Raw genomic sequence first — 27,718 nt, 5'->3', positions numbered from 1 at the left:
AGGAGACTAAAAAGCAGGCTACAGAGAGAAAATCAGTGGTATTACGTTTCCATGTGTCACTTAATCTGAGTTATTTAGTGTCATCTCTCAAATAGGCAAATGTCTTTGCTTTTACTTAGAAAAATTTAATAATCTTGACTTCTGGGAAAGATGGTGGAATAGGAGGACCATAAGCTCATCTCATCCCATGGATGCAACTAGATAACACTTACATGAATGTAAATAACCCAGAAAATAACCTGAGAGACCAGCACAACAGTCTATCCATAGGTTAATGTAGAGAAGAGGGTAGGAAGGATGGAGACTGAGGGACTGTCCTGAGGGAGGAAGGGACACTGCAGGTACAGAGCAGGGAGAGAAACAGACTCTCACACTAGGAACCTACATGGAAAATGCACATGGCGAAGATAAATCCCATAACAATTGGCTTTGGAAACAGAGGGCTGAATTTTGCAAGTTCTTACAATTAGGAAAGCTTAACACCTGAAACCTTAAAAATCAGTGGGCTTGGTTCTGGGAGAGCTGGGAGGGTAAGAGGAAACTAGGTCTGCACCCTTAAAGAGACAGCACAATAAGCATCCCTGCAGAGATATAGTGTAGAAGCAGTAGTTTGAAAAACATCTGGGGTATAGGGGAGGGAGATTTTTTTTACTAATCTCAGAGTTCTAGAGGGGCAGGAATCATTGGGAGAGTTCTCTACTAACAAAGGAGCAGGCAGGTATGCCTGCCTTTTGTCCTCTGGCCTAGATACATGGACACCTACAGGAACCAGCCTAGCACCAGTGCTCTCCACCTAGCTTGCTAACAGCATGCCCAGCCTTGCATTCTCCTGTGGACATACTCCCTCCAGGCAGGCCTTGGTTCCAGGTCTCCTTCCACAGCAGACCCTGAAAATCTTGATAACACCATGTGTCCACCCCCTTGTTCTCCTGAAGCCCTCCCCCTCACCAATGTGCCTTTGGCTATTGCCCATCTAAAGCAGTGCCGCAAGTGTGCAGGGTGCAAGCAGCCCCAATTGGGGCTAACATCACAGCAAAGTGACTCCTATCCTGGGGAGAAGGGAAGATAACTACACACACCAACTGCAGCCCCAGCAGTGGGCTGGGGCAGGCATCTAATCTGACCACAGGCCCTGCCCACCAATGAAAGCTTCTCAGCGGACAATACAGGGAAAGTGCCCTGAAGTCTGGTGCTACTGCATCTCTGGAAAACACCTGGTCTGACTCAACTCAAGCCCAAGGCAGTCCCAGAGTGGCCCACAAACAACACAGGGAACAAACTCTACCCACAACAGGCAAAGAAAATCATTGCAGGCAACTGAATTGAAAGCAAAAGTGGTTCACCCCCAACAGTAGGCACATGTAACACACTAGGAGACACCCATGAAGTGCAAGGTTCTGGTGCACAGTGGACATTGCACTGCAGGGCACTATAGGACCTCTTCTTCATAAGGCCACTGGTTTGAAGGGCAGGAGACATAGCGGACTGTCCTAATACCTAGAAACAGATGCAGAGAATTAGACAAAATAGGAGACAGAGGAATATGTACCAAATGAAAGAACAGAACATCAGAGCAAGAGACCTAAACTAAATAGAGATGGGTAACATGCCTGATAGAGAATTTAAAGTAATGGTTATAAAGACACTCATTGGACTAGAGAAGAGTGGAAGACCTCAGTGAGACCTTTAATGAAGTGATAGAAAACATAAAAAGGAACCAATCAGAGATGAAAGACCCAATAACTGAAATAAAAAATACACTAGTTGGAGTAAATAAAATAGTAGATAAGAAGAAGCAGGGGAGGGGCCAAGATGGCGGGGCAGCATGGAAGTTCTCTGCTTCTCTCATCCCTGAAATGCAACTAGATCAGCACCAAACCATTTTGCACACCTAGAAAACTGATCTGAGGATTAACACAACAATCTGTATAACTTGAGCCACAGAATTTGGTAGGTACATAGTGTGGACAGGTGAACTATGGGTGAGAGAAGCCACGGAGGGTAGGGAGCTGTTTTTGTGGAGAGAGGACAGAGAAAGGGGGGAGAGTATAGGAAAAGCAGTCCCCCCTAAAGTAGCTGGAGAGAAAGAGAAAAAGTGGAAATACCCACAAGTGATTGAACAAGAAAGGGAGAAGGAGAAAGAAGAGGGTTTCAATACCATTAGGACTCTATAAACAGGGGACAGTAAAGTCAGAAATTCCACAGCTCAATATCTGGCAGTGCTCTGGTGGGAAGGGTGAATCCCCAGGAACAGGCAGCGAGGCCCAAGGGGTATGTGGGCCACATGGAGAGAAGTGGTTCCCCTGTTAGGAGGGCATTTGGTAGAGACCATAGGGCCTCCCCATAGGCAAAGGTCCCAGCTGACCCCGGAGAAGAGCCACACTTGCTGGCATTGGAACAAAGACATCAGGGTGCGGTGAAACCTGGCTCTAATTGTGTGTTGTAATTTACCATAGTCCCTGAACCTCTGCTGCCATGCAATTGCACAAACTTTTTCTGGAGCAAGCTGGCACCTGGCCACAATCTCTGAGCCTCTGCAGCAGCAGGATACCATGAATGTTCCCGAGGAAAGCTGGCACCCAGCCATTGCTCAGCAAGACCCAACTCTAGAGATTTGGAGAGGGTCTAAGCACAAGGCCCTCAGAAGTGAGGGGTTTGGAAACACACACCCATCTGAGATAAAATGCAGGAGGGAGATGCCACTTGGCAGGTTGATGGCTTGGACATGGACAGTGTAGAAGCAGGGAATGGATGGAAGCTGGAGACAAAGGAGGGGTGTTTGATTGCCAGTTGGTGAGAGTGCAGTGTTCCTGTGCCAGAGACTGGGAAGCTGGGTCACCTCTCCTGCACATGTGCATACCCGTGCACATGCATGCGCGCCACACCTATCCACCCCAGTAAGCTAAGCAGCACCACCTAGTGGATAACAGAGTCATTACACCAAACCCAGTTCAACTGTGTCAACCAAGGCCCTATAGGACCACCACAAGTCTCTCTACTTGCTTAGTGTATGGACTATAAAGTGTTTCATAGTTGGACTTCTAGGGGGAAGTGGATGCAAATTAAAAAATTTTTTTAAATGTTTATACAATTTTGAGAGAGAGAGAGAGACAGAGCATGAATGGGGGAGGGGCAGAGAGAGAGGGAGACACAGAATCTGAAGCAGGCTTCAGGCTCCAAGCTTTTAGCACAGAGCCCAACACAGGGCTCAAGCCATGAGATCATGACCCAAGCTGAAGTCGGTCGTTTAACTGACTGAGCCACCCAGGTGCCCCAGAACTGGATGCAATTTCATTTGGATTTCATTCTGTTTGCTGGTCCATCTATTCATTTTTTTTCTTTTTCTTTTATTATTCTTGGATACGGAAAGAGAAAAAATTTATTTTTATTTTCTGTTTTTGTAAAAAAATTATTTATTGTACTATATTTTTTAATTTTTTCTAAATTTTAAATTCTATTTTACTTTCTTCATTTCATTTTATCCTATTTTATTGTATATATTTGTTTTAATTTTAAAGATTGTCTTACTTTCTTTTATTTTATTTTCTTTCCCTTTTTTCTCTATTCTATCAAGCTTCTTTCAACAACCAAACCAAAACATGCCTAGGATCTACTTCTTTTATTTGATGTTTGTGTTTTTGTGTGTGTGTGTGTGTGTGTGTGTGTTTATACTTATTTATTTTTGAGAGACAGAGAGAGACAGAGCACAAGTGGAGGAGGGGCAGAGAGAGAAAGAGACTCAGAATCTGAAGCAGGCTCCAGGTTCTGAGCTGTCAGCACAGAGCCCAACGCAGGGCTCGAACCCACAAAGCATGAGATCATCACCTGAGCCAAAGTCGGGTGCTTAACAAGCTGAGCCACACAGGCGCCCAATGTTTTGTGTTGTTTTTAATTTTTTAATTAAAATTTTTAATTTAATTTTATTTAACTTTTTCTTCCTCCAAAATGATAAAATGAAGCAATTCACCCCAAAAGAAAGAACAGGAAGAAATTACAGCCAGGGCCTTAACCAACACAGATATAAGCAAGATGTCTGAACTAGAATTTAGAATCATGATAATAAGAATACTAGCTGGGGTTGAAAAAAGCATAGAATACCTTTCTGCGGAGATAAGAGAAGTAGAATTTAGACATGACATAATTAAAAATGCTATAACTGAGATCCAATCTCAAATGGATGCCACTGTGGCAAGGATAGATGAAACAGAGCATTGAATCAATGATACAGAAGACAAAATTAGGGGGAATAATGAAGCAGAAACAAAGAGGGAAACTAAGGCAAAAGAGCATGATATAAGAATTAGAGAACTCAGTGACTCATTGTAAAGGAACAACATCTGAATAATAGGACTCCCAGAAGATGAAGAGAGAGAAAAAGGGGTAGAAGGTTTATGTGAGGAAATCATAGCAGAAAACTTTCCTAACTTGGGGAAAGACACAGACATCAAAATCCAAGAAGCACTGAGAACTCCCATTAGATTCAACAAAAACTGACCATCAATAAGGCATATCAGAGTCAAATTCACAAAGTACACAGAAAAGGAAAGAATTATGAAAGCATCAAGGAAAAAAAAGTCCTTAACCTATAAGGGAAGACAGAACAGGTTTGCAGCAGAACAATCCACAGAAAGTTGGCAGGCCAGAAAGGAGTGGCAGGATATATTTAACATGTTGAATTGGAAAAATATGCAGCCAAGAATTATTTATCCACCAAGGCTGTCATTAAAAATAGAAGGGGAGTTAAAAAGTTTCCCAGACAAACAAAAACTAAAGGAGTTTGTGACTACTAAACCAGCCCTGCAAGAAATTTTAAGGGGGACTCTTGTAGGGGAGAAAAGATGAAATAAAACAAAAAGACCAAAAGCAACAAGACTAGAAAGTACCAGAGAACACCACCAGAAACTCCAACTCTACAGGCAACATAATGACAATAAATTCATATCTTTCAGTACTCGCTCTAAATGTCAATGGACAAAATGCTCCAATCAAAAGACATATGGTAACAGAATGGATAGGAAAACAAGATCCATCTATATGCTGTTTACAAGAGGCCCATTTTAGAGCTAAAAACACCTTCAGATTGAAAGTAAGGGGATGGAGAACCATCTATCATGCTAATGGTCGCCAAAAGAAAGCTGGAGCACCCATACTTGTATCAGACAATCTAGATTTTAATATAAAGACTGTAACAAGAGATGAAGAAGGGCATTATATCATAATTAACAGGTCTATCCACCAAGAAGATCTAACAATTGCAAACATTTATGCCCTCAACATGAAAAACCCAAATATATAAATCAATTAATGACAAACAAAGAAACTCATTGACAATAACACCATGATAGTAGGGGACTTCAACACCCCACTTACAACAATGGACAAATCAAATAAAATAAGCAGAAAATCAACAAGGAAACAATGGCTTTGAATAACACACTGGACTGGATGGACTTAACAGATGTCTTCAGAACATTTTACCCTTAAAGCAGCAGAATATACATTCTTATCGAGTGCACATGGAACATTCTCTAAAATAGATTACATATTGGGACACAAATCAGCCCTCAACAAGTGCAAAAAGATCGAGATCATACTGTGCATATTTTCAGACCACAATGCTATGAAACTCAAAATCAACCACAAGAAAATATTTGGAAAGATAACAAATACTTGGAGACTAAAGAACATCCTACTAAAGAATGAATGGGCTAACCAAGAAGTTAAAAAGGAAATTAAAAAGTACGTGGAAGCCAATGAACATTATAGTACCACGGCCTAAAGCCTCTGGGACACAGCAAAGACAGTCATAAGAGGGAGGAATATATCAATCCAGACCTTCCTAAAGAAGGAAGAAAGGTCTCAAATACACAACCTAACCTTACACCTTAAAGAGCTGGAAAAAGAACAATGAATAAAACCCCAAACCAGCAGAAGACAGGAAATAATAAAGATAGAGCAGAAATCAATGCTATCAAAACAAAACAAAAAGAACAAAAAAACTCAAAACAAAACAAAAACAGTAGAACAGATAAATGAAACCAGGACCTGGTTCTTTGAAAGAATTAACAAAATTGATAAACCCAGAGCCAGTTTGATCAAAAAGAAAAGAGAGAGGACCCAAATAAGTAAAATCAAGAATGAATGAGGAGAGATTACAACCAACACAGCAGAAATACAAACAATAATAAGAGAATATTATGAGCAATTATATGTAAACAAAATGGGCAATCTGGAAGAAATGGACAAATTCCTAGAAACCTATAGTCTATCAAAACTGAAACAGGAAGAAATAGAAAATCTGAACAGACCCATAACCAGTAAATAAATTGAATTAGTAATCAAAAATCTCCCAAAAAACAAGAGTCCATGGCCATATGGCTTTCCAGGAGAATTCTTCTAAAAATTTAAAGAAGAATTAACACCTATTCTTTTGAAGCTGTTCCAAAAAATAGAAATGGAAGGAAAACTTCCAAACTCATTGTATGAGGCCAGCATTACCTTGATTCCAAAACCAGACAAAGACCCCACTGAAAAGGAGAACTACAGACCAATTTCCCTGATGAACATGGATTCAAGTTCTCAACAAGATACTAGCCAATTGGATCCAATAATACATTAAAAGAATTATTCACCACGATCAGGTGGGATTTATATCTGGGATGTAGGGCTGGTTCAGTATCTGCAAATCAATCAGTGTGATACATCACATTAATAAAAGAAAGGACAAGAGACACATGATAATCTCACTAGATGCAGAGAAAGCATTTGACAAAGTACAGCATCCTTTCTTGATAAAAACCCTGAAGAAAGTAGGGATAGAAGGATCATACCTCGAGATCATAAAAGCCACATATGAAAGACCAATGCTAATATCATCCTCAGTGGGGAAAAACTGAATGCTTTCCCCCTAATGCCAGGAACAAGGCAGGGATGTCCACTCTCACCACTGTTATTCAACATAGTACTGGAAGTTCTAGCTTCAGCAATCAGACAAAGAAATAAAAGCCTCCAAATTAACAAGGAGGAAGTCAAAATTTCACTCTTCACAGATGACATGATACGGTATATGGAAAACCCAGAATATTCCACCAAAAAACTGCTAGAACTGATCCAGGAATTCAGCAAAGTCGCAGGATATAAAATCAAAGCACAGAAATCAGTTGTTGCACTTCTATACACCAATAAGGAAGCAACAGAAAGAGGAATCAAGAAATCAATCCCATTTATAATTGCACCAAGAAGCATCAAATACCTAAGAATAAACCTAACCAAAGAAGTAAAAGATCTGTATGCTGAAACTATAGAAAGCTTATGAAAGAAATTGAAGAAGACACACACAAAAAAATGGGAAAATATTCCATACTCCTGGATTGGAAGAACAAATATTGTTAAAATGTTGATATTACCCAAAGCAATCTACATATTTAATACAATCCCCATCAAAATAACACCAGTATTCTTCACAGAGCTAGAATAAACAATCCCAAAATTTGTATGGAACCAGAAAAGACAGTGAATAGCCAAAGCAATCCTGAAAAAGAAAACCAAAGCTGGAAGCATCACAATCCTGGATTTCAAGATGTATTACAAAGCTCTAATTATCAAGACAGTATGGTACTGGCATAAAAACAAACACTCAGATCAATGTAACAGAATAAAGAACCCAGAAATGGGCCCATAAACATATCACCAACTAATCTTTGACAAAGCAGGAAACAATATCCAATGGAATAAAGACCGTCTCGTCAGTAAATGGTATTGGGAAAACTGGGCAGGGACATGCAGAAGAATGAACCTGGACCACTTTCTTACACCATACACAAAAATAAATTCAAAACGGATGAAAGACCTAAATGCAAGACAGGAAACCATCAAAATCCTTGAGGAGAAAGCAGGCAAAAACTTCTTTGACCTCAGCCGCAGCAACTTCTTACTCAACACATCTCAGGAGGCAAGGGAAACAAAAGCAGAAATGAACTATTGGGACCTCATCAAGATAAAAACCTTCTGCACAGTGAAAGAAACAATTAGCAAAACTAAAAGGCAACCGACAGAATGGGGGAAGATATTTGCAAATGACATATTAGGTAAAGGGTTAGTATCCAAAATCTATAAAGAACTTATCAAACTCAACACCCAAAAAACAAATAATCCAGTGAATAAATGGGCAAAAGACATGAATAGACACGTCTCCAAAGAAGACATCCAGATGACTAACAGACATATGAAAAAATGCTCAACATCATTCATCATCAGGGAAATACAAATCAAAACCGCAACGAGATATCACCTCACGCCTGTCAGAATGGCTAACATTAACAACTCAGGCAACGACAGATGTTGGTGAGGATGCAGAGAAAGAGGAACCCTTTTGCACTGCTGATAGGGATGCAAACTGGTGCAGCCCCTCTAGAAAACAGTATGGAGGTTCCTTAAAAAACTAAAAATAGATCTACCCTACAACCCAGCAATTGCACTACTAGGTATTTATCCAAAGGATACCGATGTGCTTTTCTGAAGAGGCACATGCACCCTAGTGTTTACAGCAGTACTATTTACAATAGCTAAAGTATGGAAAAAGCCCAAGTGCCCATCAACATATGAATGGATAAAGAAGATGTGGTATATATATACAGTGGAGCACTACTCAATAATCAAAAAGAATGAAATCTTGCCATTAACAACAACGTGGACGGAACTAGAGTGTATTATGCTAAGTGAAATTAGTAAGAGAAAAACAAATATATGACTTCACTCATATGTGGAATTTAAGATACAAAACAGGTGAACATAAAGGGAGGGAAGCAAAAATAATATAAAAACAGGGAGGGGAATAAAACATAAGAGACTCTTAAATATAGAGAAAAAACTGAGGGTTGCCAGAGGGATTGTGGGTGGGACAGGGGCTAAATGGGCAAGAGGCATTAAGGAGGACACTTGTTGGGACGAACACTGGGTGTTATATACAGGGGATGGATCACTGGATTCTACTCTTGAAATCATTGTTGCACTGTATGCTAAGTGACTTGGATGCAAGTTAAAAAATAAATGATAAAAATAAATAAATTAATTAATTAATAAAAAGGGAAGCAGAAGAGTGGGTCAGTGACCTGGAGGACAGAGGGGTGGAAAACAATCAAGCTGAATAAGAGAAAGAAAAAATAATAAATAAAAACAGATTTAGAGAACTTAGCGACACCATCAAGTATAATAACATTCACGTTATAGGAATCAAAGAATCAGAAACAGAAGGGAACAGAAAATTTACTTGAGGAAATAATAGCTGAAAACTTCCTGAATCCAGGAAAGGAAACAGAAATCCATATCCAGGAGGCACAGAGAGCCCCAACAAAATCAATCTAAGGAGGTCCACACCAAGACACACAGTAATTAAAATGGCAAAAGTAGTGGTAAAGAGATAATTTTAAAAGTAACAAGAGAAAAGAAAAACAGTTACTTACAAAGGGAAACCCCATAAGGCTATCAGCTGAGTTTTCAGCAGAAGCTTTGAAAAGGCCAGAGGGGAGTGGCATGATTTACTCAAAGTGCTGAAAGGAAAAAAAAAAAAAAACCAAACCTGAAGCCAAGAATATTGTATTCAGCAAGGCTATTATTCAGCATAGAAGGAGAGAATTTCCCAGATAATCAAAAGTTAAAGTAATGCATGACCACTAAACCAGTCCTACAACAAATGTTAGAGAAGACTCTTTGAGTGGAAAGAAAAGACCATAAGTAGGAGCAAGAAAAATAGGAAGCAGAAAAGCAGTAAAATTAAGTATGTCTATAAAAATCAGTCAAGGGATTTATAAAATAAAAAGGATGTAAAGTATGACACCATATACCTAAAATGTGGGGCGGGGGAGAGGAGTAAAGAATAGATTCAAACTTAAGTGACCATAGCTGGAGGATGGTCCTCCTCCATCTTTCAGCTATATGCAGGAGATGTTATATACAAGCCTAATGGTAACCACAAATCAAAAACCAGTAATAGGTATGCAACACTAAAGAGAAAGGAATCTAAGTGTATCACTAAAGAAAGCCAGCAACCTATGACAGAAGAGAGCAGTAGTAAAAAGGAACAGAGGAGAACTACAAAAACAACCGTAAAATAAGTAACAAAATGGCAACTGATAGGTACCTATCAATAATTACTTCGAATGTAAATGGACAAAATGCTCCAATCAAAAGACATAGGGTGATGGTATGGATTAAGAAGCAAGACCTATCTATAAGCTGCCTCCAAGAAACTCACTTCAAACCTAAAGATTCATGCAGATGGAAAGTGAAGGGACGGAAAAGCATTTATCGTGAAAATGGAAGTGACAAAAAGCCAGTACGTTTTTGGACAAAATAAACATTAAAACAAAGATTGTAACAAGAGACAAAGAAAGACACTATATAATCATAAAGGGAACAATCCAACAAGAAGAGGTAACAATGGTAAATATTTATACACTCAACATGGAAGCACTCAAATTCATAAAGCAGCTAATAACAAACAAAAATGAAGTAATTGACAGTTAAACAATAATGATAGGGGACTTTAACACTCTATTTACATCAATGGACAGATCATCCAAACAGAAAATCAACAAGGAAACAGTGTGTTTTTCTTTTTAATGGTTATTTATTTTTGAGGTGAGAGAGAAAGTGTGAATAGGAAGGAGTAGAGAGGGAGGGAGACAGAGAATCCCAAGCAGGATTCACACTGTCAACATAGAGCCTGATGTGGGCCTAAAGCTCACAAACTGTGAGATCATGACCTGAGATGAAATCAAAATCAGACATTTAACCAGCTGAGCCACCCAGGTGCCCCAAGGAAACAATGGTTTTGAATAACACATTGGGCCAGATGGATCAAACAGATATAGTCAAAACATTCCATCCTAAAAATCCAATTCTTTTTTAACGTTTGTTTATTTTTTGAGAGAGAGAGAGAGAGAGAGAGAGAGAGACTGAGCGTGAGTGGATGAGGGGCAGAAAGAGAGGGAGATACAGAATCTGAAGCAGGCTCTAGGTTCTGAGCTGTCAGTACAGAGCCCGACGTGAGATCATGACCTGAGCTGAAGTTGGCCACTTAACTGATTTAGCCACCCAAGCACGCCAGAATATTCCATACTAAAACAGCAGAATGCACATTCTTTCCAAGTGTATATGGAACATTCTCCATAATAGTTCACATATTAGACACAAAACAAATCTCAAGAAATTCAAAAGGATCGAAGTGATATCATGCATCTGTTTTGATCACAGTACTATGAAAATGGAAATCAATCACAAGAAAAACTCTGGAAAGCACACAAATACACGGAGGTTAAATAACATGTGACTAAACAACAAATGGTAAACCAGGAAATCAAAAAGGAAACAAAAAAATACATGGAGAAAAACGAAAATGAGAACACAATGGTCCAAAATTTTTGGGATGCAGGAAAACCTTTCCTAGAGGAAAGTTGATAGCAATCCAGGCCTATCTCAAAAACAAGAAAAATCTCAAACAACTTAACTTTATACATAAAGGAGCTGGAAAAGAACAACAAAACCCAAAACCAATAGAAGTAAGAAAATAATAAATATGAGAGCAGAAATAAATGGTATAGAAACTAACAACAACAACAACAAAAACAATAGAACAGATCAATGAAGCCAGGAACTGGTTCTTTGAAAAGATCCATGAAATTGATAAACCTTTAACCAGACTCACAAAAGAGAGAGAGAAAGAACATGAATAAGCAAAATCATATATGAAAGAGGAGACATAACAACTGACACCATTGAAATACAAAAGATTATAAGAGAATATTATGAAAAATTATATGCTAACAAATTGGACTAGAAGAAATGGATAAATTCCTAGAAACATATAACCTACCAAAACTGAAGCAAGAAGAAATAGACAATTTGAACAAATTGATTAATAGCAGTGAAATTCAATCAGTAATCAAAAACCTCCCAACAAACAAAAGTCTAGGACCAGATGGCTTCACAGGGAAATTCTACAAAATATATAAAGAACAGTTAATACTTATTCTTCTCAAACTATTCCAAAAAATAGAAGAGGAAGGAAAACGTCCAAATTCATTCTATTAAGTCAGCATTACCCTGATACCAACACTAGATAAAGACATTACAAAAAAAGACAGCTACAGGCCTATACCTCTTATGAACATAGATTCAGAAATCCTCAACAAAATATTAGCAAACTGAATCCAACAATACATTAAAAAAAATCATTCACCGTGATCAAGTGGGATTTATTCCTGGGATGCAAGGGTGATTCAATATTTGCAAATCAATCAACATGACACACCACATCAATAAGAGAAAGGATAAAAACCATATGATCATTTCAATAGATGCAGAAAAAGCATTTGACAAGTACAACATTCATTCATGATGAATGTTCCTCAACAAATTAGGTTTAGAAGGAACATAACCTTCACATAATAAAGGCAATATATGAAAAACCCACAACTAACATTATAATCAATAGAAAAAAACTGAGAACTTTCCCCCTAAGATCAGGAACAAGACAATGATGTCCACTCTCACCACTTTTATTCAACTTAGTACTGCAAGTCCTAGCCACAGCAATCAGACAAGAGAAAGAGGTAAAAGGCATCCAAATTGGTAAGGACGAAGTAAAACTTTCACTATTTGCAGATGACATGATACTATATATAGAAAACCCTAAAGATGTCATCAAAAAACTACTAGAACTGATAAATGCATTCAGTAAGGTCACAAGATAAAAAATCAATATATAAAAATCTGTTGCATTTCCATACACTAATAATGAAGCAGCAGAAAGAGAAATTAAGAAGAGAATCCCATCTACAATTGCATCAAAAATAATAAAATGCCTGGGAATAACTTAACCAAGAAGGTGAAAGACCTGTACTCTGAAAACTATAAAACACATGAAAGAAATTGAAGATAACACAAATGGAAAGATAATCCATGCTTATTGACTGGAAGAACAAATATTGTTAAAATCTCTATATTACCTAAAACAATTTACAGATTCAAATGCAATCCCTATCAAAATGTTTTTAAAAATTCACAGAGCTAGAAAAAATGATCCTAAAACCTGTATAGAACCAAAAAAAAAGACCCCAAATAGCCAAAGTAATCTTGAAAAGGAAGAACAAACTGGAGGTGTCACAATCCCAGATTTCAAGGTATACTATAAAGCTATAGTAATCAAAACAGTATGATACTAGCACAAAAAGAGACACATAGATCAATGGAAGAGAATCAAGAGCCCAGAAATACACCTACAATTATATGGCCAATTAATCTTTGTCAAAGGAGGCAAGAATATGCAATGGGAAAAAGACAATCTTTTCAATAAATGGTGCTGGGAAGACTGGATAGCTACAAGCAAAAGAATGAAACTGGACCACTTTCATACACCAAACACAGAAAGAAAGTCGAAATGGATTAAAGACCAAAACGTGAGACCTGAAGCCATAAAAAGCCTAGAAGAGAGCACAGACAGTAATTTCTCTGACATTGGCTGTAACAACATTTTTCTAGATAGATCTCCTGAAGCAAGAGAAACAAAAGCAAAAATAAACTATCGGGACTACATCAAAATAAAAAGCTTCTGCATGGCAAAGGAAATAATCAACAAAACAAAAAGACAACCTACCGAATGGGAGAAGATATTTACAAATGACATATCTGATAAAGGGTTAGTATCCAAAATATATAAAGCACTTATAAAACTCAACACTAAATTAGTATCCAAAATATGTAAAACTTCTACAACTCAACACCTCCAAAACAAATAATCCAATTAAAAATGGGCATAAGACATGAACAAACATTTCCCCAAATAAGACATTCTGAAGGCCAACAGACACATGAAAAGATGCTCAACAACACTCATCATCAGGGAAAAGCAAATCAAAACCACAATGAGATATCACCTTACACGTGTCAAAATGGCTAAAATCAAAAACATAAGAAACCACAAATGTGGTGAGGATTTGGAGAAAAAGAAACTCTCATGCATTGTTGGTGGGACTGCAAACTGGTGCACCCACTAAGGAAAACAGTATAGAGGTTTCCCAAAACATTAAACATAGAATTACTATATGATCTAGTAATTCCACTACTGGGAATTTACCCAAAGGTTACAAAAACATGAAGTCAAAAAGATGCATGAACCTCTATGTTTATTGCAGCATTGTTTACAGTAGCCAAATTATAGAAGCAGCTCACATGTCAATTGATAGATGAATGGATAAAGAAGAAATGGTGTACATATACAATGGAATATTACTGGGCTATTAAAAAGAATGAAATCTTGCCATTTGCAACAACATGAATAAATCTAGAGAGTATAATGCTGAGTGAAAGAAGCCAGTCAGACAAAGATAAATACCATATGATCTCAATCATATATGGAATTTAAGAAACAAAAGAAAAGAAACAGACAAGCTAAAAAACAGACTGTTAACCTGATGGTTACCAGAGGGGAGGTGGGTGGGGGGATGGGTGAAATAGGTGAAGGGGATTAAGAGTGCCCTTAGCATGATAAACACTGAGTAATGTATAGAATTGCAGAATTACTATATTGCCCATCTGAAACTAATATAACTCTGTATATTAACTGTACTGGAATTAAAATAAAAAATGAAACCGTAAAAAAATTAATAAAATAAAAATTTAATAATCTTAACATTTATTGAGCATTTAATATGTACCACACTTTGTTCTAAGTTTTATATATATATTTCCTTATCTGTGAAATTTGGGTCATAATTGGTCCTACTGGCTATTTAGAAGATTATGAGATTTAGAAGATTATAGCCAACAGGACCAATTATGACCCAAATTTCACAGATAAGGAAATTGAGGCACAGTGAAGTTAAAGAAGCTGCCCAAGCTCACATAAACAGGAAGTGGTTGGTAAGTCAGGGATCTATATGGAGGCACTCTGATCCAGAGGCTAGGTATGCCTTTAACTAGTGGCTACAGTGTAAGGAGCTGATCTAATCCTTTCATTCAATGGGTGTGGAAGTTACAGGTGACTCAGATTAGGTGTTATCTTATTAGTGAGGACCCAAGGTAAAATTAAAAAATTCAGAGCTCAACTTTCAAGATACTTCCTGACTCTAGGTTTAGTTTGGAGGAAGAGGGGACAAGAAGGGAGGGAGGGTGGATGGGAGGAAGAAAGGAAGGAAGGAAGATTCAGAGATAAGTTTGTTGAGTGGTTGATAAATCAAATGACTGGTCAATAGATGGATAGAAAGATTAATGATAAACAGAAAGAACTGACCATTCTCAGGTATCTCCAGCACAAAGCAATTCTGGCCTATAGTAGTTAATCAGTTATTCCTTCTTAAGCCACGAAAGAATATGAAGACATGCTATTAACACCACCCCTGGGTGTCCTATAATTTAATGCAATTACACATGATGCTGTTATGTGCCTGCCAGGAGGCCCACAGCTGAAGGAGAGGCAAGAGGCTTCGAGAGGGTAAACTGCTTTCCCAGCAAACCCCCAGAGATTCCTTTGATAAAGAAGAATTGACTCCATTTTCTCAGTCTAAATTAGCTCACCTATTTTTGTTTTTGTTCCATTCATTGATTAAAGAAAACTTTAAAATTTGAAAATTTGTAAATCCTCACTCTCTTTGGATGACTCATCCAGGAAATTAAATCTCTTTGCTTCAGTTCAGTTTGTATTTTCCTTAGTTTAATTATCTTAGTCACATGCAGTCCTGCTCTCACACCAGCCACTGTTGTAGTACTTAATTAACAAGGTCACAGACAAGAAAGGTCCTGGTTGTGCTGTATCATTTTCTGTTAGATTCTAAGTGCCCTAGAGGACACAGATCAGGTTTGAACCCAGCATTTTGTGTTGCTTTCCAACTCTTTTTGACAAATTTTACATTTATTTAGTTATATCTAAAGTGCTTTAGGAAAGCAGAAAGAGGTCTATAGCCACTGGCAGAAATTGTAGAAGCATAATTTACTGAAATATTTACATATTTTTTTCTCCCTGCATTTTCTTCTCTCCCCAGTTTGCTAAGATTACCTGGACATACTGGAAGCCCACCTCAGGAATCTTTGTATTAAGGAAAGCATAAGCACTAGAAGCTTTTAGCTTTCACAAAAGCTCAACCCCATTGGTGATAAGATGATGCTGGCTTTCCAGAGAGAGGGAAGAGAGAGAGAAGTTTCTGGAGAGAGCAAGAGGAAGACATACAGGAGACATTACTGGGGATTGGAAAGGGATAAGGGCTGGGGGTCCTGCACATTCCTCTCTGCTCACCTATGGGATGGAGTTGTGAGAGGATTGGTAACTGACTTCCAAGAAGTGGTACAAAAAAGTGGCCATTAATGAGGGTGGCTGCATTGGATGCTGAGGGATGCAGACCCCAGATGGTGAACCAAAGTTTAAACACCCTCCACAGTCACAACAGGCTTTGGAGAAGGTAAAGAGAAAGGGATCTCCCTGCAGATCTCCTTTTAATGCTAGTGCTGGCTCTTATGCCTGACCTCAGTCCCATCCTATGGAGAGCCTTCCACTTACTGGAATCTTGTTCTGCCTTCATGGCCAGTTCAAGCCCTGCCATCTCTGCTAAGTTTGTTCCAACAACTCTGGTCCACTTATTCTGCTCATCCTCAGAACCCCTCCCGTGCTTACAGATTGCTCCAGACAGAGAGGCTTTTGATAATTTATTGTCCTAAAGTTTTCTCTCATCCATTCATTCAACAGATATTTATTGAATTCCTGCTGAGTGGGCCAGTCTCTGTTCTTGGCACTGGGGAGGCTATTGTGTACACGGGGACAAGAATCCTGCCCTCAGGGCACTCATGTTCTAGTAGGGAAGAGACAGAATGATAGCTCCTGTCTTGTCCCAGTCTAATTATATGTCATGAGAAGGGAAATGTCATATAACACTCAGGCTCTTGGACCACTGTCTAAGAAGAAATGGTGTATTGCAAACTCCCCAGCATATACTGGAATATCTGAGCATACTAGCTAATTAAGGAAAGATGGTCCACAGAGGTCAGGTAGGATTCTATAAACCTTCAGTCTCAGACACAGTGAGATCTCAGATTTTTTCCATCATAGAATTTGTATTTTGTCATTATTATTGCTAAAGACATAACATGGAAATATTGACTTTGGTGTATTTCCTTTGACCTTAGAGCTGAAGAATTCTAGAGTTATAGACTCCTCCTCTCGCTTAGTAAAAAGGCCATTGGTGATTTCTGAGATGTTTATGGAGCAGATAACCCTCATGTACAAGGAATGTCTTTCCTGTCCCAGCTTGAATGTGTCCGGTTGGTTAAAGGAACTTTTTTATACTCAGGGGTCATGGGTTGGCAGATCCGTTATGGCTAAATATCTTCCCAGGCCTAAATGAGGTGTTGGTTTGAAAATCTGGCTTCCCTGCCAATAGAAAGATAAAACATGGAAGGAAGGCAGATTAAGATTGGGTGGTCTTCTTCTAAATTACCGGCACTGTTAAAAAAAATTTTCCCCACAGCATTGGAGGCCAAGATGTGTCCATGGAGAGAAGGATTTTGGATCCACAGGGAGTAGTGAAGATAGAACAATAGATTGATGGTTTCTAAGAAAAGCAATTATCTTACATTTGGTGTTAGAGTCACTTGGTTCAGACCACTACTTATGGAACCATTCTTCCTGTTGAAGATTATCATTTTGTGAGGCAGAGACCTCAGCCATGGAATTAGGAATTGTCTTATTTATTTTTCTTACAATGGTGTGTCAACAGTAAAGAAAAGAAAAGTCTGGAAGAAGCAGGGTAGTGAGAAAGAGGTATTTGTCATCATTAACATGGTAAAGAAATAATTATGGATCTCAAAGAGACCCTAGGGTGATACCAGATGTTTCTAGCAATTGGGAGGAAACCTGGCTGGCTATGTGTGTGAAAGAGGATCTATCCTTGCCAATGCCACCCTTTGCGGCTTCAAAGAGGAAAATTAGAGCTTTCAGAACTTCACTTGCAAGTTGGCATGCAGTATTTTGTTTAAAAAAAAAAAAAGGGAGAGGGAAGTACTGTATAAAAAGACTTTCTTTTCCTTTGTGCCTGCATTTTATATTATAGGAAGTTTCCTACTCAGGAAATGAAGCTAGGATTGACTTCTCATGAAAAAAAAGTCAATTGAGGATATGTGCAAAAAAAAATGAGATTTTTATCTTCTCTTGGAAAGCTGACCCAGGACAGACTACATCCTTCAGTATGGTCACACACCAGATGAAAGGGGCCTAGAAGAATGACAAGGACAACTATCTTGTATCAATTCCATTCCCACTTTATTTAATATATGATGTTTTATGGCCACATTTGGGGGTCCTTGAGCTTCCTTTGGCCAAATGTAGATTAAGGGACACAAATGAAGGGAGGGTGCTTCGGGTTTCCCTTTCAAAGTTTATTTACTTATTTATTTTATTTATTTTGAAAGAGAGATAGAGAGTGAGCGGGGGAGGGGCAGAGAGGGAGACAGAATCCCAAGCAGGCTCCACGCTCTCAGCGCAGAGCCTGGTGCAGGGCTCGAACTCACAAACCGTGAGATCATGACCTGAGCGGAAGTCGAGAATTTGCCACTTAATCGACTGAGCCCCCCAGGTACCCCCCAGTTGCCCTTTAAGTAGGATGAATGACAGGGCCAACCCTGGATGCAGCAGAGCTCAGCAAATGCTAGCCGTCTGGAATGTGCCATTCCTGTCCTGGCATAATAATGCCAGATTTCTCTAGGAAATCTTGTCACTCTACCTGCTGGGTGCATGATGATTTCCTAGTCTTTATAAATTTCCCACAGATGCTGTTCTGTTTCAGCCACAAGCCATTATTTAAGTTTACTATGTTAGTGACTGAAAATTAATTTCTAAAAATTGAACTAGACAATAACAAAAATTAGAACAAGAACAGATGATATTAATTAAAAACAATATGAGTCACAGGAACAAATCCAGTTTTGTGAGTAGTATTTGGAGACCCAAAATGCAAAACAAACAGACTTCAATTGCTTGGGGAAAAAGAGGAGTAAAGAGGGAAATTTTTGCATCACTATAATTATCTGTTAATATGAAACAGATTTCAATCGTCTTGGGATTACTAACATCCCACAAATAGGCGAGTTCCAAAAAGTCTGGTTAAGAACATAGCTTTCCGTCTCTAAAACACACTACACACTACTTATTTCTATATGCTGCCCAATGCATGTTTGCAGCAGCAAAGGACATAGCTAATAAAATAACCAAATGGGTGACCAATCAAATACTTATGTGTAACATAGTGTTCTAGAAGCCCATTTGTCATTTGAGGCTTGTCCCTACCTGCTACCACTCTCTAACTAAAGTCTTTCAACCTCTTATTGTACATTTGTGTACCAGGTTTGATTCTTACCTGGTTATTAATGCTGAGTCTTACCATAGTGCATACTCAATTAAGGAATTATATTTCGTTTTCCATTTGTATTTCAAATTTGTATTTGTGACCAATCAGAGAAAATGTGTAATTTTTTTTTTTTTTAATTTCAAACTGGGTCTTTAAGCAGCTGGCCAACCATCAACCATTTATAAACCATCAGATTCTTCTTCCTCCTTCTACCGTTTATATGCAGCCTCTTTTTTATGAAGTTTGCTTTTATGAACAGACTCCAAAACAAGCACAGAGTAGACTATGTAAACTTGGTTCTGTTCATTATGTAGCGCATTCAGGGCTAAAAGACTTGCTAAAATTAAATAAGTAAAATGACGATCACGCCAACCAGTTGGCCAAGATTAACTTAGGGAACATATCCTACGAGAAGTTTCAGTATCTTCAAAACAAGTCAGAGTGAGATCACTTGTCTCCTTCTTCACTTCCTGTTTACATTTTTTAGCTTTTATCTTACAAGCCATTTTATTCTGTCTGTATGATCATCCTATAGGACCATATATCTCCAGTGGGCCGGAACTCTCGGCCTGGGGTTGTTTGGTATGTTACTTGCACCTGGGGAACAGGTGTAGTATTCAGAGCAGTTGGCAGCAGTAGGAAAGTATGGCAGGAGCAGAGGCAACCAGAGAGGTGCAAAGTCATCTTTGAGAAATACAAGGGCAACTGCTCATGCCTGGTGGAATCTTTGCCCAGTGCTGGTGACAGTCTGTGGTAATCTGGGAAGCTGTACCTTTATTGGAGAGCACGCTGCATTGTCTCCTGCTTTGTGTAGCCACATCCATACATTTTTATGCACTGCCATTAAAAACACTTTTGTGCGCTTTAACTGGGTCCGTTGGAATTTTTCTGTTAATCCCCTCTTTATCCAGTTATGGTAACTCTATGGCTGAAGAGGGCATAGATTTGAACTGCATGGACTCAAGCGTTTCTATGTTTTTCAGTTCTTATATAGATGTTAAGGATTTCTCAACGTTTTGTTTTTTTTTTTGTTTTTTGTTTTTATTTATTTTTGGGACAGAGAGAGACAGAGCATGAACGGGGGAGGGTCAGAGAGAGAGGGAGACACAGAATCGGAAACAGGCTCCAGGCTCCGAGCCATCAGCCCAGAGCCTGACGCGGGGCTCGAACTCATGGACCGCGAGATCGTCGCGGGGCTCGAACTCACGGACCGCGAGATCGTGACCTGGCTGAAGTCGGACGCTTAACCGACTGCGCCACCCAGGCGCCCCAAGGATTTCTAAGAATTAGGAGATGATGACTTCAAAATCCTCTGATGCAATAAAAAGAACATGCAAACTACAAAGTGCCTCTTTCTACGCTAGTACCCAAGGAAAATCCCAGAGCATTACAGATGGTGTGAGATAATCTATTTAGTTGTATATTAGGCTGTGCTGCTATATCTTGTGGTTTGCTCTCAGTTCTGAAGCATAACTGAGTTGGCTTATACCTGTATATTCCATGTTAATAATTACTAGCAACATGCTTTGTTAATAAATGTTAATAAAAAGAAGACCATAATGTACCACAATATGACACCTAAACGTCTGCATGATTAAGATAATATTAATGAATAGGAACTAACAATTCTAGGCCTAGAAGACCTTGCTACATTATCATTTCTTTCCAGAAGTATGGAAGAAGTCATGTGACCCCGTAAATTACCGGGCCCTGGATAAACATTGTGTTGCCTTTCAGATTTATTGCTGTCTAAATCCTAGACTACCACAAGTGTAAAACAAAGATGTTTACTTTAGTATTCCTTTGTGCTTCAAATAAAGCTACTATAGTCTGACTTGCTCATGCCAGAGGGACGGGACGGAATAATTATCTAACACTTACAACATGTAAGATTGGTTAATTAGCCCTTAGAATTGCTTAGCAAAATGAAGTCTGTGCTGAACTGGATGCAATCACCTGCAAAGTAAATATGCTGTTGGCTTCCTTTTTGACTTCAGTTGCATACATGGAACAATGGAAGTTTTAAGATCTTTTTTTTTAAAAGAAGTTCAATTGCTTGGGAGTGCTTCGGGTATGCATTTGGATACCTTGATGACTGCCCTTTCTTCCTTTTTCAGTGAACCAAATTTGTGTTTGGGATAAGCCCTTGGTTGGTTGGTTTTTTTGCCTCTGCTTTTTAAACTTACAGATTCTCTGAAACGATTTGGGGGGCCATTTGCCTTGAGACTAGGGATGAGTAAAGTTTTAGGGGAGAAACCCTGCCTGGTTTCAATCAGAGCAGCTTTGGTTTTTCTCATATGCTGGAGTTTCATGCAAGGTTTTCTGGGGTATGGGGGATTTTTACTGCTTAAAAATATACCTGAAATCAGTTTGTAGAGAGCATTGTGCTAAAGAACCTATGTAGTTAAAGCATTATGAAATGTAGTCTCGAAAAGGGAGTTAATACTTCTTAAGGTACACAGAGATGAGCCAAAGTTAGCAATGTGCATAACCAAAGGGCACAAGCTGGGTGGGCCTGAATGACAAAGTCAGCAGTGGTGGTTGGGAAAGCAGTTCCCAGGTGGGGAACCCTTCCCCTGCCATGCCCTGAAAATCAACATGGAAGTCGTCATTAAACTCCCAGATCACATCCAAACTGTACATTGCCAGTGATGATCATGCTTGAATGTCATCTCTAAGGAGGTTACTGCAGTGTTCCTCTCAAAATCAGCTATAATGTGATATAGAACCTGAAGCAGTCTTTATGGCTAAGTTCACTGTTAGGTTTATGCCAGAATCTAATTTATTTGATCTGTAGATTACAATTCATTGATTATTGCTATTTGAAAGAAGTAATCATATGTTATATGTACTATACACACACACACACACAATGGAATAATTATTATACAGCCAAAAAAAAATAAGGTTGTTCCATTTGAGAAAACATGGATAGATCTTCAGAAAACATGGATAGATCCACTAATGCTAAGTGAAATTAAGTCAGACCGAAGAAAACAAATACCATATGATTTCACTCCTATGTGGAATCTAAAAATAAACAAACGAATAAACAAAGAAACAGCAGAATCAGATATATCAATGCAGAGAACAAACTGGTGGTTGTCAGAGGGGAGAGAGGTGGGAGAATGAGCAAAATGGATGAAGGGCTGTGAGAAATACAGATTTCTAGTTATGGAATGAATAAGGCATGGAATCAAAGGCACAGCATAGGGAATACTGATATTGTATGGTGACAGATGGTAGCTACATTCGTGATGAGCATAGCATAATATATAAAGTTGTTGAATCACTATGTTGTACCCCTGAAACTAATGTAACATTGTATGTCAACCATACTCACAAAAATTTTAATAATAAAAAGGGAAGTATCAATTTGTATGCTTTGTTCTCATCTTTGAAGGGAATAAGCCTGGGGTGGAAAAGGACACTTTACAAACTAGAGTCCTATCTACTCATGGATTATTCCAGGGCAAACTTCTAGATCACAAATTAAAAGTAAGAAGTCAAAGGAAAAGCAGCATTATTGCTCATTGATGATAAAAGTTTCATTCCCCTTTGATCTGTCCTACAAAGGAGAATGTTAAATGTTTTACAGATAGACTTGTCCAGTAAAGTCCTTTACAGGAACACATTCTAAAAAATATTTAGAGATGAAAAAAGATTTATGTACAAGAATGTTTTAGCTTTATTTGTAATAAAGAATAGAAAACCACAATAGAAATCTAGCAAAGGGAATTGAGTTAAATAAATTATGGTACATTCATGTATTGCAATGTTCTGCAGCCCTTTAAAATTACACTTTTGAAGACAAGTAATTTTAGAAAATTCAGATATAAATGTTAAGGGAGTATATAGTAAATATTATTATAAAACTAATTTAGTGCAAATGTTAAGATACTTAGAATTTTATCACTATATATTAAACACTTAGAATTTATTACTATATATAGAATTTTATCATTATATATATAGTGATATATATAGTATATCATTATATATATAGTATACCCTTATATATACCATATATATAATATTTATATAGTATATCTGTATATATAGTATTTCCTTATTATCTAGAAGATAATAAAGAAATTCATCTAGAATGGATAAAGATGTGGTGTATATGTATATATGTATACACACACACACACACACAATGGAATATTAGTGATCAAAAAGAATGAAATCTTGCCATATGGAATAACATGGATGGAATTAGAGTGTATTATGCTAAGCAAAATAAGTCAGTCAGAGAAAGATAAATATCATATGATTTCACTCACATGTGGAATTTAAGAAATAAAACAAATGAACACAAGGGAAGGGAAGGAAAAATAAGATAAAAACAGAGAGGGTGGCAAGCCATAAGAGACTCTTAAATACAGAGAACAAACAGAGGGTTGCTGGAGGGGAGATAGGTGGAGGGGATGGGCTGAATGGGTGATGGGCATTAAGGAGGGCACTTGTTGAGATGAGCACTAGGTGTTATATGTAAGTAATGAATCACTAAATTCTACTCCTGAAACCATTATTATAACATATATTAACTAACTTGCATTTAAATAAAAATTTTTAAAAATAAAAAAATAAGGAAATTCATCTAAATATTAATAATGTTTTCTCCATGTGTTGGAAATAATGTAAGTGCTTTTTACTTCTGCATATTCCTTTATTACACACATTCTTTATTAAGACAAAGCATGATTTTTAGACTCAGAAAAAACTAATTATGTAACAAGGCACTTGTCCAGGCAGAAGCTGACATGCTTTTCTCTATGAAAAAATATATGGGTGAAATGAACTTGCGGTCTCTAGGGAGGAGATAAGTAATTTACCTGAGAATTCCCAGAGCATCGGGAAAAGGAGGAAACCCAGATCTCATTCCCTTTTTCCTGATATTCAAAGTAATTGAAACTTTTGGGTGGGCTGGATAGCTCATAAGTCATGTCACCATGACCCAGTGACAAAAAAGGGGGGAATAAAACTCCACACACAATCATCTCAAGGACATAGAGAGGATCCCACAGTGGTTGTCAAAGAGGACTGATGTGTTGGTCATGGTAGGATGAAGACAGAAACCTGCCTTGACCCAGGATATCTTCTAGCTCTGGCCTAATGCTATAAACTAAAAAGAGTATTCCATGGACATATGGTATTGTCATTGAAGCTGTCTCCCTGCTAAGAAGAGACAATTTTTCTAAGGGAAGATGTAGAATCAAACCATTGCGTTAGAACCTTAAAAGGAGATGTGGACTTATTTTGGACCTCCGAGCTGATAAAATGGGACCTAACAGTTGTTATTTTTTTTTTCAAATAAAGGGATAAAATTCGCTATAAAATTTTCTATAAAATGAGATGAAATGGTATAATAAAAGCCAGAATGATTAAGATTAGAAAAAATCTTTGCTAATTGTAAAATAAAACGAGATTAAAAATACAATGATTATATGAATAGCAATAAAAATAATTACCTTAAGGAATATCCTAGATAAATATTGTTAGTATTTTGTCATATGTCCTTTGAAAGTCTCCATAAAAATGTTATAATACCATACATAGTTGTTTGCAGTTTAACTTGAACATTTGCCAGATGTGTTTGTTGTACATCAGCAAATATGGATCTACACCATCTCTTTCAATGTCTGTGAAGGATTCTATTTTATGGTGTAGTGACAATTTGTAATATTCTGATTGTGATGATCTAACTTAAGGTTTGGGATTATGATGGTGAAGAGGATTCTGTCTGCAAGTGGGAACTTTCTTCTACAGATGGTTTTCTTCTTGTATAAATACCGCAACCAGGGCCATACTCATATTCAGAGCTAAGAGAGAATAGAAATTCTCATGAATTAAAAGATAACTTGGTGAAGGTCAACTGGACCCAGGCAGAAGAATATTCTAATTTATTAGACTTATCTCCTTATGTCAGATAAAACAGTTGAGCCAATGTTAGTTTGACCTGCTCTTGTCTTTCTGAGTCTTAAAGTGAAATATAGACCAAAGAGAGAAATTACCTCTGCCTCTCCCAACGTAACAGCCCTCAGCTGTGATAACAAGCTATTCTGGTGGACAGAAATCTGGAGAGACACTATAAATGCTCTACGCTCTGGACACACTGAAGCTGTTGCAGTCAGTATTACTTTTTATTTTGCCTGAATGAAATCCTGCCCAACGTTTTCTTTCTAGATCATTCTATGTTGGAAATCTTGTGGATTTATGTAGATGGTCCATGAGCAAGAGGAGTAAAACACATCTATTCTGAAGGAAGTATATCTGGACCAATGAAAGTCTTTTACTAGGACAAGGGTGAGAGAGTTTGGGGGTGGAGTGGACATGTCACTTACTTTGCTCTTATATCCAAGAATTAGAATTATTTTTATTTTTCAATATCTGGTGGTAAAAGCTTAAAATAGTTGAACCATTCAGGGGGACTAAAGAAAATTAAAACAGGCTGGATGCATCATGATTCATTTAGCCAATTCTTTATAGATAGATATTTAGGGGGGGGGTTGGGGCTCTTTTTTGTTTGTTTGTTTCTTGGCCTGCAAGCATTCCTGTACATAAATCTTGTCATATTTATTTGATTATACTCTTAAGATAATTGTCTTAAAATGCAATTGCTGAGTAAGAATTTGAAAAACTTTAAAGTTTTTGATCTATATTGTTAAGTTGCCCTCCAAAAAATAATAATTTATATCCCACAGAAAGTGTATGAGAATAGTTGCTTTCCGAAAAGTGTCACCAACATCATGTGTTACCATTATGTTAAATACAATTTTTTCAAAACTGTCTAATCCAAAACATGAGAAATGGTACACCATCACTTTGTTCAGTGTCAATGGTATACCTCAGAATAATCATCATGATAATCATTATCACAACATTTATTTAGGACTTAGTATGTGGCCAACTGCTATGATAATCACACATCTTATCTTCTCAAAATAGTGCAGTGACAGGGGTGCCTGGGTGGCTCAGTTTGCTAAGTGTCTGACTTCGGCTCAGGTCATGATATCACAGTTCATGAGTTCAAGCCCCACTGCTGTCAGCACAGAGCTCACTTCGGATCCTCTGTCTCTCTCTCTCTGTCTGTACCTCCTCTGCTACTGCTCTTTCTCTCTCTCTCTCTCAAAAATAAACAAACATTAAAAAAAGGATAGTGCAGTGACATAGGTTCCATTAGTTCATTGGCCATTTATAATGTTTTGGGCAAATTTCTGTTTATGTCTTTTGCCTATTTCTCTTTGTGTACAAGTACACTGTAAACATTATGGCAGTCAACGTTTTCCTTTTAATGTTCTTTTCTGCGGCTATGTCTTTATTGATATTTCTATTAGTCAAAAGTAGTAGATAAATCACAAAGTAGGAGAAACAGACTCTGACTGAGATAAAAGATGGTACAAAATTAAAATGGGGCAAGGAGATGAAGAGATAATTGGAATTGGAAGTATTAATATGAACTTATAATTTCATATGTGTTAGTCTCTCTAAGCAACCTCTGGATTTGTAAACATGCCCCAGCATTAGCAGATTGCACAAACAAGTTCTGCAGTCCCCAGGAAACGTTTACTCTTCAATGCCTTCAAATGTGGCCACAGGGCTGATGGGCAAGGAATCGCCTTCCACAGCCAAGAGTCACAGACAGTAGGGAGTGCCTCTCAGAGCTAAATCAGGAACTTGCTCCCTCACCAGGACAGGGGGTCTTCACTATCTCTGACTAGAAGGATTTGGAAACAGTGACTGTGGTATATTTCCTCTTTTTCCCTTTTTTGTTCTGAATCTATCACTGCTGGTGGGAAAAGATCTTTCTCTTCAACTGTAGGCGATCACACCAAAAAAGCCACATAATGGAGAGCAGTGCCATTCACCAACAGATCACAGACTTGGAACTTGAGGATATAACTGGACGGGACTTTGGGAACATCTCCTATAGGAAGAGGGATGGTAAGTCATGTGCAGTTGGATATTTGGGTGGCAAAAGAGGTCTGTGAAAGAAACTGCTTGTTAGTGATCCCCAGTCCCCATTCTCTTCTTCCTCTATAGTAGACATCTTGAATTTTCACCAAGTCCCTACCTCCTTTGCACCTACATGAGACCCTGGGTCTCTGGGTCCCTGAGGGACTTTATGGAGCAGATCTCTTAAACCAGCATGGCACCATTTACTTCCAGTCTGGTGAGTCAGAGAAAAATAAACTTCTAACTAACTTAGTCAATACACTACTGTTTTGGACCCCTGGAATATACAGCTGAACCTATATTCCAATTTATGTATGTAAAGATTACGTCTTAGTGTATTTTGCCATGCTACAGTTCTGAAAGGCATAGGA

This window comes from Panthera pardus, unplaced genomic scaffold, assembly GCF_024362965.1.
Source record: "Panthera pardus isolate Hobbes unplaced genomic scaffold, ASM2436296v1 HiC_scaffold_24, whole genome shotgun sequence".
NCBI lineage: Eukaryota > Metazoa > Chordata > Mammalia > Carnivora > Felidae > Panthera > Panthera pardus.
Note: the sequence above shows the minus strand (reverse complement) of the source record.